At 36.8% G+C, this 13,827-nt stretch overlaps 1 long non-coding RNA gene across 1 annotated transcript; it reads left to right on the forward strand.

The window, feature by feature from the left end:
- Positions 1-2,992: 2,992 nt before the first annotated feature.
- Positions 2,993-5,094, forward strand: LOC147762181 (uncharacterized). The gene is made up of 3 exons (XR_015334048.1): positions 2,993-3,212; positions 3,435-3,686; positions 3,847-5,094. It is a non-coding gene; the product is annotated as an uncharacterized LOC147762181 (long non-coding RNA).
- Positions 5,095-13,827: the final 8,733 nt, after the last annotated feature.

Raw genomic sequence — 13,827 nt, forward strand, 5'->3', positions numbered from 1 at the left:
CTCATACCTTTACCTAGGCCTAATAGTTATGAACAATGCAGATTTAAAGAAAATGTATTGAAATGTAGAATGTAGATATGACTCCCATAGAGATTTTGAACTTTTAAGCACTAAAAAGAAGTTTACGCATATCACTTTTTTAGTAAGATACAACGTTCTCGTTTGAAATTAATAAAAGACCAGGATTTGGTATGTTTTAACTACTTCATTTTTTTTTTCTAATTATGTTACGCATCGTCATTATTTCAGTGATTGATTCCACTTATTTTGGGGATCCGCAGGTTTATTTTTCTCCTTGGGTAAAAAATTAATGGGGACATAAATTTAAATTAACATGGCTCATTAAATAAATGCACAATTACCAGATTTTAACCGTGATTCTTTCCGTGCGGTGGGGAAATTTAGATACGGGAAGTACACAGTGTGGGGGCATAAATATATATATGAATATAAAAATATTTTTCAGACCATACTCATACTTAAATTGAATTCTTTTTTTTTTCAGAAAGCCAAAAGAAGGATGAAGGTGCTGCAGACCCTGTCAGCCCAAGGGCGGCAGACTGAGGTGATCCTGTCAGCCCAAGGGTGGCAGACTGAGGTGATCCTGTCAGCCCAAGGGTGGCAGACTGAGGTGATCCTGTCAGCCCAAGGGTGGCAGACTGAGGTGATCCTGTCAGCCCAAGGGTGGCAGACTGAGGTGATCCTGTCAGCCCAAGGGTGGCAGACTGAGGTGCAGCATGCACAAATCAAGAGCGCCATTGATATCAAGTACACGTCTAGAGATAAAGAGTGTGATGAAGGATTCATAACACACACCCCATCCTGGCAAAGTGACAAATTTGCCCAGGTTAAACGTACCTTAGACAGGTGTTTTATTGAAAACAGCTCACACAAGAGCAGAAGGTTGCTGCAAAATAGGAAGATTGGAGCAACTCACATCAAATCTATCCCTAATTGTCCAGAGGATATCTTATGGATTGTAAAAAGAGATTAAATATTTCAACTGTTTTCAGTTTACCAGACCAAAAGCTGTGTAATTTCAAATAGTATAGAATTTGGGTTCATTATTTTTGGGGTTTTATATGTAAATTCATTACAGACTGGAGGGACGGCTATGTATGTCAAGTTTGTGTGTAAAAAAGGAGAAGAAAAGTGGGCCATTTGTACACCTTTTTCTCCATATAAAAGCCATACAAAAGATGATCTTTTACACCTTTCATAAAAATTCAAAAAGTCTAGGAAAAGTGTAGAAAGATGGATAAAAGAGGGCCTTTTAATCAACTTTTAAGAAATACAAAAGCCAAGTTTTCATTCAGTGTAAGATACACTCCTCTTGGCCCCTGGTTTGGGGCTGTGAAACAATCTCTTCATGTGTACGTGTCTTACAACATAACATTTATTCGTTTTACTGTAACAGATTTAATTTTATCTAAATTATAAAATGATTTATCCTCTTTATGACAAACTAAAAACTTTGCTTTATAAAGACTTACATATATATTTATACGTGTCTTTCATTTATACCTATTCAAGTGACTGATACCATACCAAGGAAAAGACATTCAACTAATAAATCATTATACGATCACTAGATAATAGAGACTGGTATACAGAAAGCAGATTTCCCTCTGTGAAAGGCAGGGTTATAAACTGCTAATTATGGGACTCTGTTAAGGGCAGATGTCTTCATTGTATGAATTGTTTATTCTTATTTTGTTTCATTGTTGTAAATAAAATCTGTTGCTGATTTATATGCATTGTGTGGTCTTCTGTGAGTTTGGAATTTAATTGTGCGGACCTACGGCACGTTACATTACTTAGTATTTGGTACAAAATATACATAGCATTTTTATTTTCTCGATTTGTAGGCACACAGAAGTGCTTGGGATAATCTCTTAGCTTGTTTTGGGCTGAGAAGAGGCCCTGGTAAGTTAATAGTGATTCTAGTCTAGTAGTTTTTTAGTAAAAAACTGATGAGAAACATTTGTATAACAGTTTTGGCAGGGGAAAATTGGCAATGCTTCCATGTGAGGTAAAACTCCAATCTGTAAAAATGACACATCTAACTACATCAAAAGACAATCAGAGTAGTTTTATGGATTGCAACCTGGAAATACAGGTACCCTGTGTGGTTTCTTTTTTAACAATCATTACATGCTATGGTTAATTCAAATACATGGTGCTTCTTTACAGGTCACTCAAAAGATTTAGTGTTATAAATTATAAAGATAAAGTAAATATAGTACAGCTCTGTTTTTTTGTACATGTACTCATGTCTTAGTAAAAATACTGACGTACACCTGGAACCAGACCTTTAGGCTCAGGCAGGACAGGGTTTCTTTACCTGCTTATTAAAACACACCTGAGATGACAGTCTCAGTGGATATAAACACCAACCTGCTTGTGACTATGTTATGAAAGTGGGGACACCAAAAGAGAAAGTCAACACTATCATAAAGTTAGAACAAAAGATAGTACAAGCTGAACATCACAGTAACCCTAAAGGCAAGCATAAAAAAACAGACCCAGTACAGAAATATCTACAAACAAGTCACACAACTGTTTGAAAAAACAGAAATGCCTGTCACATAAACAGAGATGGAAGATTTTCAAACAAGCATCAAATAATCCATATACATGTTAGCCCTCATACTCTCTCCAAAGCAATAGGCAAACTATGGGAAATGAGATCAGAAGATCTGCAAATGCTACTACCTACAGAAAAATCCTCCATATCCTTTGAATCCCTTGAAGTGAAAATATCTGAAAAAAGTATATAACCAGGAATACAATCTAAATAAGGACTGGCTAAAAATCAAAGATAACACTGTATTGAACAAAATTAGCTCAATTACGGTAATTCTCCGATCTATACGAATGCCACAATAATTACAAACGAAACGTTTTATCTCTAAATCTGAATTTTGTCTTTTTTCTGTATGAACGCTCGCTGGACTCACCTTGGGCACAATTCAAATTTTCCGAATGCAATGAAGTGTGCCCAATGGGGAATACCCGCTTTAAGGGTCTGCCGCTAGATGGCGTGGGGGTGAAAGCAGTCCTTCTTAAATCTCGCAGAATCTCGCTCACGGCTTTACACCAGAGTTTAACATGGAGCGTGTGCACGCGTCGCTGACAGTGGACCAACTCAAACGCAATTTACTTGAATGTGGTGCCATAACATCTGGATGAAAATGTGAATTGACTGAAAGGTATGTGTTTTCTTTTCATTTAGTGCTTGAAAAACAAGAATGCTAACTATTTTCCTTGAAAAAAATCGAACATTAGTCGAGGTGTGTGTGTCAAATCTGACATGTTATGTACATGTAGACTACTGTAGGTACGAGTAGGCCTACGCTCATATTTTGTTTTAGTAGCACGAAAGACGAAGATTTTTTATACTTAGTAAATGTACTTATTTTTTTCTTTATAAGGTTACCCAAAGAAGGCCCATATATTGGGGGCAAAGCCTGAAACTGTCGATTTCAGGACCCCCAGGACAGCCAACTTCAAGAGCAGGATAAAATGATTACTTCAGGAATCTTACCCGTCACTTCACATCAGCGGCAAAGATTGATGTAGCCACCAGTTATGCCTACCCTAAAGCTGACTTACAGGCGGCTGTGATGGACAACAACTATTGCCAAGTGCCATGAAAACAATAATGCATGGATAGAGGGAATGATGTAAGTGAAAACAGAGGTCTAATATTAAGAATCAGGCCCAAATATGAGAAAGAATTATCAAACTAGGTGATTGTGTGACATCATAGAAATATAAAATTGTATCTTAACTATTTAATGCTGTAACCATCTACCATGCTTTAATGGGATATGACTATTTCAGGTTGAGGAACAAACAGCGAAGGACACTGAGCATAGCAAGTTACAACAAGGAAAGAGCGCAATCTGACACAAGGAGAGACAATGGCGGATCACTGCTTCCAGATTTGGAGAGATAATGTCAGCTACAGAGAAGAAGTATATGAACAAACTGTATGAATAATTGTTGTGTCCAAAACCATTGCAGACACATGACAGTTGGACCCGGACCCGATTTCCCCTTTTTGGAATGTGTATCTCGTGCACGAATCTGGGCCTAAAGAAAACCCGCGAATACTATACTAAGTTAGAAGGCCAGATGTTCATTACAAATCGCCCATTCTGCTATTTTGCTGTGTTTACATTCAAAGATCTGTTTGTGGGGTTGATTCATTCTGACGCTGGATATTTTTCTACATGTATTTTGCCCAGGATAACTTTTTTTAATGAAAAACACTATAGGAAGTATGTGTCAACCAGTTTATAGAAAGTACCCCTGTATGAGATGGTTTTAGCTGCAATCATAATTTTGAAGTGCAATTTTAAAAAATGTTTTCACTAAAATGAAATAATTTGGTGGTGCTATATTCTTTACAAAAAGTACTTATGTGTTTATGCTGTTTTTAATAATATTTAACTGTAATGAAAAAAAACCCATGATGCTATTTTGTAAAGTATTTTAGCGGGATGAAATAAATTGCTAGTTGTATTTACAGCAAATAATTTGGTTTTTCTGCTTTTTAAAGAATTTTCAAAGTGATGACATAATGTGGTGGTTCTATTCAAGTAAAATAATTCATAAGTACTATTTTGTAAAAAGGAACAAAAAACTGTTAATTTGTAAAATGTTTGCTTTCTTAAATTTTTATTTCTTAAACTGTTACAAAAAGTTTTCCATACCTACAGTAATCCATTGGCTGAGAAATTGCAGCTATATATTCAGGAAAGTTATAGCACAAATAAATTATCTAAGTATTATATGGTTTCATGGTTTTTACTATGGACTGAATAATTATTTTGTTTAAATAAAATATTTGGTTTTGCTGCTTTTTAATGAATTTTCAGAGCGATGAAATAATATGGTGTTTCTACTCAAGTAAAACAATTCAGAAGTGCTATTTTGTAAAAAAAGAACAAAAACTGTTCATTTATAAAATGTTTTCTTTCTTTAAATTTTATTTCTTAAACTGTTACATAAAGATTTCCAAACATGCATTATTCCATTGGCTGAGAAATTGCATCTATACATGAACAAATAAATTATCTAACTATACCTAGTTTTATGATTCTTACGAGGTACTGAATAATGATTTTAAATAAAAATAATTATTTAATGAACATTACCGGTCATGCTCAATACATCAATAAAAAAGGATATTACTTAATAACACAACCTTATGCGGGTAGTAGGCTACCGGGACTTATATATATTTACTGACAACTCTTCTGAAATTACGGACATAAGAAAACGCACTTTGATAAATCATACTTCCTAGGGGCACTTTCTTGCTATGGAGCTCTCTTTCCAAAACTTTATAAGTTTTGCCAAGATCAATTAACCTTTTTACGTGTATTCTTTTTGAGGCAACTCGTCCTATCTTTAGGGGCCTAATTACTGTTCCTGGGTCAAGTTGTAACTGACCCTTTAACATGGAAGGTGTGTTGACATGGGCAACCCTTCACTTCAAACGAAGCCCTGAATCCTCAAGAAAATAATGCCCACCTTGCCGACTTTGACATTCAGGTACACAACAATACTGAGGCATGTTTATTAAGGCCAGTACCACAGTCCAACGTATACAATATCCAACATGGCGACCTAGGAAGGACTGAATTCACACTAGCGACACCTGGCGCCAAGCGGGCTGGTATTCCCCATTGAAACTTGCCCCATGATTCATCAAAGTGAGTTTTCAGACCACCATTCCAAACAATTAAAGGAACTGCCACTTGACAGGAGAGATTGTAAGCACTTTTTGTGCTGTTTTTAGAATGAGACGATTGAAGGACTCAACCTGCCCACCGGCAGCTGCAGGCCAGTTTTAAAACCACCATTGTTATTTAAAAATTATGAAAACATCAGTACACATAAATTACTTACTGTTTATTATCATTTCTCAACTTGCTGAGCAGTATATTCAACTTCATCGCCGACAGGATTCTGACTTGGAGGATCAAGTGAATGCCATAACTATTTTGACAATTTTACCAAACTTATTTGATCGGAATTTACATAACAATTTACCTGGACTTTATTATTGGGGCGTGCCGCATTCGGGTAAGTCATTCATGTTTTCTAAAAGTTCTTATTTTAGAAAGATACCCACTGATGCGGACGGCGTAGGTAGATTTCATTTGTTTCAATCTTCCGCCATGTTGTTAGAAGATGTTAGAGCTGAATTTATAGAAAAATCTAGAAATATGTCTGTACTTAGAGATTGTTGTTTGGGTGGCAGATCTATTGTAAAAATTATGGGTGGCACTACCGATGTAGTTGGATGGGTATTAGTTACTTCAAATGAATCACCATTGTTTATTCAACGTCCATCTGATGAATTGGATGAAGCAGCTAAGACCACCTTTGTACGTAATGCGTCTGCTTGGAAGCGACGTTTTTTAACCATTTCATCGCCCACAGCTACATCAATGATCTATATGCGCCATCACATGCTCCTACGCTAGACGGATATCTTGCGCAAGGGTGTCAGAACAATGATGCATAACAATTTTTACAGAGGATTTGTACATACAGGTGACATAAACTTACATCGTAGGGGATTTTCGATTATAATATAAAATGCACTAAATTTATAGATAAAAATATAATGCTTGGCCCCAAAAAATTGCACGCACAGTGCGGTGAATGCAGTTGCGAAGGAAATGTAGACCAAGTCAAGACAGCAACTAAAGAAGAAATAGTGGAATGGGTTTCAAGTGCGTGGGCCTGCATTTCTGGCAAGATGGTAAAGAAATCCTTTGAGGTAACTGGGATCATGGATTCACTCAATGCAGAGGAACCCGATGCTAATGCTCTGTTATTCAGTGACAGCGATGAGGAGGAATTCCTTGGTTTTCATTCCGAAAATATTGAAGATGATGATCCCTTCCAAGGACACTGAGTAAATTTAGTTATAAAACCTTGAAATTTGTGCAGCATGACACTTCATATATATATTTTTCATTATAGGCCTTCATTTATTTATTCATTTATTTTTTGTTCTGTTTATTTCGGCAGTACAATTCAAACAGCGACTTTGACTCTACGATGTTTTCTACAGCTTTACTAGTAAATAATTATAATGGTTCAATTGCTATTTTTTTACATATGAAACATAGTAAAGCCTAAGTCAAAAGTGGATATGGCATTAAGTTTCAAGTTGCTTATTAAACTACATGTAATATAAAATCAAACAAAGTTTTAGAACTGTAATTTAATTTTTAAAAGGTCAATTTAGTGTCTGTAACACACAAACTATTTCCTTTTATACGTAAACAGCCACCAACTGATGAGAAGCAGCTTGATGCTTTACAAAGGATTTGGCCAAAAATATATAAAAAAAAGCTAAGCCAGCACTGAAGTTGCTAAACACTGAAGATGATGAAGGTACCAGTCTCTTAGCACCATCTGCAGAAGAAACCATGCATGTTCCTATATAGATGATGAAGGTACCAGTCTCTTAGCACCATCTGCAGAAGAAACCATGCGTGTTCCTATATAGATGATGAAGGTACCAGTCTCTTAGCACCATCTGCAGAAGAAACCACGCGTGTTCCTATATAGATGATGAAGGTACCAGTCTCTTAGCACCATCTGCAGAAGAAACCATGCATGTTCCTATATAGATGATGAAGGTACCAGTCTCTTAGCACCATCTGCAGAAGAAACCATGCATGTTCCTATATGGAATTTGAGGAGGAAGATTCACAACAAAACACTCAGAATACATCAATTTTCCAAGAATTCCTAGGAGATGTTAATGCCTTTGAAGAGGTAAACAAGTTAGAACGTTTATGTAGACAAGTAAATTTTGTTGAACATAGAAAAGGTTAGAAATGTGCTAACTAAATGAAAATAGATTTAATCTTATGGAGTTGATCTTGTCTTCCAATATCTGATTAATAGTGCCTTATATGAATTACATATGAAAAAACTCTGAAAGCAATATTTATGGCAAAAATATTGGAGCTCTTATTAAGAAAATTACATCAAATGGTCAGATGTCCATCCAAAATGAAAAAAAAAAAAAAAAAAAAAAAAAACAAGGACATCAGAAGCATACAGGGCATGTTGTAAGAGTGTAGCTGTCCTCCATGACAAGGCAGAGTCTGAATCAGGCACAGACAATGACAGCTAGGGCAGAGAATGAACATGAAAATCTTGCTGTTAGAGGTGTCAGGCTAACCAAGGGACACTTTTAGGAAATGGATGGCTGTGTGACAGACATTTTAGCAGCACAAAGACTTATCAAATTGGAATTTCCTTTGTTGGTGGGGCTTTTAGCTACTCTCCTCTTGGCCTCTGGTCTGGGGATACAACCTACGGTTACAGATGGAATTCAAATTCATCATGTTGGTTTACATTGGGTAGTATCTGCATGTGTCAACAAAAAGATAGTTGTGTATGACTCATGAACACCAAGACTGACACCTAATTTAAGGGCTCAATTGTTGAGTTTGTATTCTAATTTTTATAACAGGGTCAATGGTAAAATGACTGTTGAAATGCATTCTCCAAAGAGACAAGCTGGTGGTCAGGATTGTGGCCTATTTGCCATTGCAACAGCTGTGTGTTAAGCCAACAAGGTTGACCTGTATGGCATTGTTTTCGGTCAAGAGCAGATGAGAAGACACTTGTATGAGAGTTTTTGTAGGGGAAACTGGTAATGTTTCCATGGGAGATAAAGACCCAATCAGTAAAGGTGACATACTAGTATATAACTCAGGGTTCTCCCCAGGCCTTTATAGCGTATCGGCACCGCTACGCATCTTTTTTTGCTGATACGCTCCTTTTTTTTGCCGATACGCTTTTTTGAACTCGGATACCCTTGAAGAGTGTGTGTGCCCAACGCCTTTATTCCTGACAGTCGTGATGCAAATGACTTGTGTAGGCCCTACGTACTTGAATCTCTTGTGTGCACGTTGGTTGTTTATTTTTATTCTGCCTGGCGCAGTAATACAAGTATTAATGTCTCGTGTTGAGAGCGCGGGGCCTGCGCACTGACAAGTTTTGAATATCAACATCCGCTATTTTCCCGCAAAATTTGGTCGTGCACGTGGGTTATGTCGTAACTATTTCATGAGACGCAATCTTGATTACTCGCGAAATCAGGTCAGCTTCAGTCATGTGTACAGTATATGGCGATTTCATTGGATGTTTCTCTTCACGGTTTGATGGTGGATCGAAATGCCACTCCCAAAACGTGTGCACTCGCACAATATTACAGACTTCTTTCACGCAGTTCAAAGATGTGAAAAACAAGCACACGTGGAGCGCACATTTACTGACATCGTTGACACTGCTGCGTCGGATAATATCACGGCTGTAACAGTAACAGAAGGCAACAGAAAATTGAAAAAGGATCCGAAAAGAAGAAAAACGGGCGTCGACCCCACATGGCTTACTACGTATGCATGGCTGCAGGTGACTGCTGACGAGAAGGGTGAGTTTTTTTCATGTTAAAATGTCTTAAACAATTGAATATCAGTATAACGTTAGTCTACTCTAGCATGTACCCTAGCACATAAATTCATGCGTTAGCACTCGTATTGACGATTCTGATATGTACTGGCTGTGCTAGTATCATTGGTTATAGATTTTAATTAGGCTAAATAAGATAAATGTCATGGATATTTATTTAGCAAAAAATAAAAAAAGGAAACTTTTTGTAGGAAGTTCAGATAAACACTTCAGACCCCCCCCCCCCCTCGGTACTCTCGCGTAAAAAAAAATAAGGGCTATTTTCAAATCCTGGGGAGAACCCTGATAACTATATCAAAAGACAACTGAAGTAGTTTTACAATCATTTCATGGTTTAAAAAAATACAGGTGGACCTCTAAACAACTTATCTTAAGACCTAATCTAATATTTTGGCATTTATTTTAAGTGTGACATAAATGTTGAAAAAGATGTCCTAACTGACCCTGCTGTTAAAATCTCCAACAGAAACCCATCACTGGCACTGGACATAGAGAAAATTCTAAATGACAATATCCCTGGGCTAGTGGACAGCCAGGCCCTGTACCCCCCCCCCCCCCCCCCCCCCCCCCGACCACTGTCCAATTTGGAATAGACTTGAATCTTGCAAGACTATACAGAAGAGATGAGCTGGCTTTGGATGACAAGGAACATAATACTAAGGCAAACAAACACCAAGCCTACAGACTATGGGTACATGGTCGTTTGGGAGCTGGCAATTAGACGAGTGATTCCATCTTGCTCTGTGTGGGCAATAAGAGAAAAGTTCCCAGATCCATATGGACAATATCAGGGGTTTATTCCCAACAGGATTGGCTAGTTATATTTTAAGAAATCTTTCTCTGTCAAATACTAGTAATTATTTAGAACAAGCTGGAATTTTTCCTCATCATTGGTTTACTGCTGAGTTGTTAGAAGTTTCTTTTTTTTTTTATGTATTCAAATGTGATTTGGAATGGACTTAGTCAGGCCACTGAATAAAACGCCCAGAGGAAACAGGTACATTATTGTTCTAACAGACTTCCTGATAAAGTGGCCAGAAGCAGAAACAATGTCAAGCAAGAAAGCCTCAGTTATTGCTGTATCTATAATGAAAGTTGTGTGCTGTTATGCTAGTTTCAAGGTGCTAATTCCCGACCAAGGGCGCGAACTCCGTATCCAAGTAAATGAGGGATTATGTCAGCAACTTGGCAGTGATCTTTGTCGTACAACAGCCTTCCACCCCCAGGTGAATGGACAATGTGAACGCTACAACAGCAAAAAGCCAAACATGGAAGCATGGCAGGAGGTATTTCTCTTGCAAGCGTCCAAATGGAAAAAGAGGAAGGGCTGAATTCTAGACAAAGTGAGAGAGTGGGTAAGGGAATTCCTCTTAAGCCCTGATATCAGCCGAGAAGTTCCAACTGAGAGTGAAGCCATGAAAATCGAAGGGGAAGATGGTTCAGTTTAGTTACAAGCCAAACACAACATGGTTTTTACCAATAAAGAAGCTTTCTGTCAGTACAAAGAAATATTTCCTTATGATAACATTGGCCTCATGTCGTTTCAAGCTTTAGTTCCCCCTAATCTTAAAAAAAATCTCTGAAACAGGTCATCGCAAGTAAGGGATTGTTCAAGATTATAATAGTTAAATAAATAAATAAAATAATAATAAAAGTGCTGACCTCTTTTGGAATGATTTATTTCAGTTTGTTTATAGAAATTATGCCAATTCAGTTAAGAATGCAGATATTCCCCCACAAACAAGTATTCTCAACTGACAGAGGTTTCAAAAATTCTTTATCTTGGGCTATTGGATGAAAACACAGATAAATTGGAAACTGTCAGTATTGTTTTGGACCATTTGTATATTTCTTAAAAAGTGGGAAAAGATCTGTACTATCTAGTGGTAGCCAGTAATGGCACAGTATATTCCCATCTCATGAAATATGTACAGGAATCCAAAGGTGTACTTCAGTGGCTGCTTCCTTATCTTGGAGAATTTCACGCACTAAAAAACTTTCAACACGTTTTACTTAAAATCTTTTATAATGCAGGTTTAAAAGAGCTAATTAATTTATTTCATCTTGGGGCTACAGATAAATCCGTGGCTAAAGCCAAGAATTTTGAGAAAACACATATGTATGTTTCTACTAAAAATCTGGGAAGATTTTTTTATAATTGAAATTGAATTATATTATAAATGGAAGTGTGGAGATATTGATTTGTCTAATGAAGACATTACTGTTAAACTTGCAGATGTAATGGGAAAAAATCTGTTAGAAAGGAGTGGCGAGAAGTATGATTTTACCTGTAATTTTCTTGATGATATTTAAGAAACTCAAACAGAATTCTCATAGTTTACCAGAGAGTTATCCCACAAAATAAAACCTGTTCTTTTTGGTTAAATTTTGTTTACATAAATTGCTTTTTCTACAATTCTTTATATTTTTCTGTGAGAACAGGTGTTTGGAATCTAAGAAATTTTTGTTTGAAAAACCAATGAGACAAAAATGAAGGCGTGGCAGGAAATTACGAGAAGGTTAGTGCCCAATTCTTTAAATCAAAAGCACTAGAATAGATGACTTGACTATTGATATATTTTAATCTTATAATTCCATCCTCCGGGGGGGGGGGGGGGGGGGGGGGGGGGGGGAATGTGCGATACTGTCGTGCCAGGAGAGAAAGAAGCCAGTCATCTGAGAGAGGAACTGGAAGGTACTCTATTAATATCTTAAGACTTATTTTTTTACATGCACAGATCATTTTTATTACTAATATTTTAACATTAATTATTTTTTGTTAGTAAAATAAATGTTTTGTGTTCCTATTTTTATTATAAGAAGTCCCAGATAAAATACAGGTACAACCAAGAAAGGCATCAAAGAAAGAATTTTTTAAATTATACTTAGCCTTGCATAATGAAGAATAATTTGGAAAAAGCAAGGTACCATTTTATAAAATTTAATACAGGCCTAGACAAACTATATGGGGAGAGATAATGTACTTTTAATGCAACATTGTTTATTACATTTAGTCTTGAAAGTCTAAGATTTGAGGCCACTGTGGGCACACAGCTCTTTTTTTTTATGAAAGCTTAAATGGTGACCTGTGAAAACAATTTCATGGAACCCAGCAGGTAGAATTGCAAATAGTCACAGTGGTGTGCATTCAACATAAATTACCAGAGCTAACTGAACAAATAAAGGATGGTGCTGTGCAGGCCCTGGTGCAGCAGATGACTAAACAGCCAAGTTTGAAATTTTCAGGCAGGATAGGCAATTCCTCTCATATCCTATGTTACCTAAGGTGCTGTTTTTGAGTGTTCAAAATTTTTAAGAATTCACAATGATAGAGGATTTGTTTTTTGCAGTGTCATATAATGCAGTAAAAAACTGCACTCAACACTAACGGTTGTCCGATTGCCTGGGACAATTAAAATCTGCGGTCGGGCAAGTAAATTTTACGTCCAGTTACCCGATGGGCAAGTGAATTTTTTTCTCATATTGGCAGTGCAATGTTAGATCTGATGTTGAAATATAAAACATTTTACGTTTTTTTCCCTTTTGCACAATAAAGTTACGATGCGTTTGTAAACTGCAACGCTTGCTTTTTGTCAACAAAGAAAGCGATGCACGATTGTGCTAGATGCGCCAAGTGCACGATAATGTATTCAAATAGTTCATGCGATAAAGGTTAGTGTATTCCAACGTGAAGTGAAGTTTCTAGCGTGGTCGATTTAAACTTGCTCTATTTTTTACTTTGAAATAAACTTTATATTGTATTGACTTTATACTTTTTGTAAATATTGGAATTGGTAAATGCTCAATAAAAATGTCATTTTATTTTTTATTTGTTTTGCATACTTAGTCTTTGTTTTCGCGTACATTCATGACGACAAAATGGCACAGTCGGACCTGTCAAAGTTTTTTTCTATAATACCCACTAAAAGATCATCTGCTGTCACTATGTCACAGAAAAATTATGAGGTCAAGAGAGAGCGTGGATGGGTGGCTGCATGGGGGAGCATGTTTCCCTGAAGGACGCTGACAAAGCTAAGATGACCAAACACTGATATATATAGTGTTTTCTGTCACTGCCAAGAGCATCCTAGGATTCCTGTTGCACATATGGGGATTGCGCAAGGGCCCGCACATAAAAAGTAAGAGCCTACAATGTGACGCCCTAGATCCCTCCAGATCTCAAGAGTGACAGACATCTACTACTCTCACTGAAGACAAAGCCTGAAGACTAAAGAAACCTGGTTCCCCAACTAAACAGAAGGAACAGGCAATACTCTCAGTAAGTACCAGAAGTGTATGTTACTGCTA

The sequence above is a fragment of the Lingula anatina genome, chromosome 4 (assembly GCF_051362555.1).
Source record: "Lingula anatina isolate TDL-2025a chromosome 4, LinAna3.0, whole genome shotgun sequence".
Taxonomy (NCBI): domain Eukaryota; kingdom Metazoa; phylum Brachiopoda; class Lingulata; order Lingulida; family Lingulidae; genus Lingula; species Lingula anatina.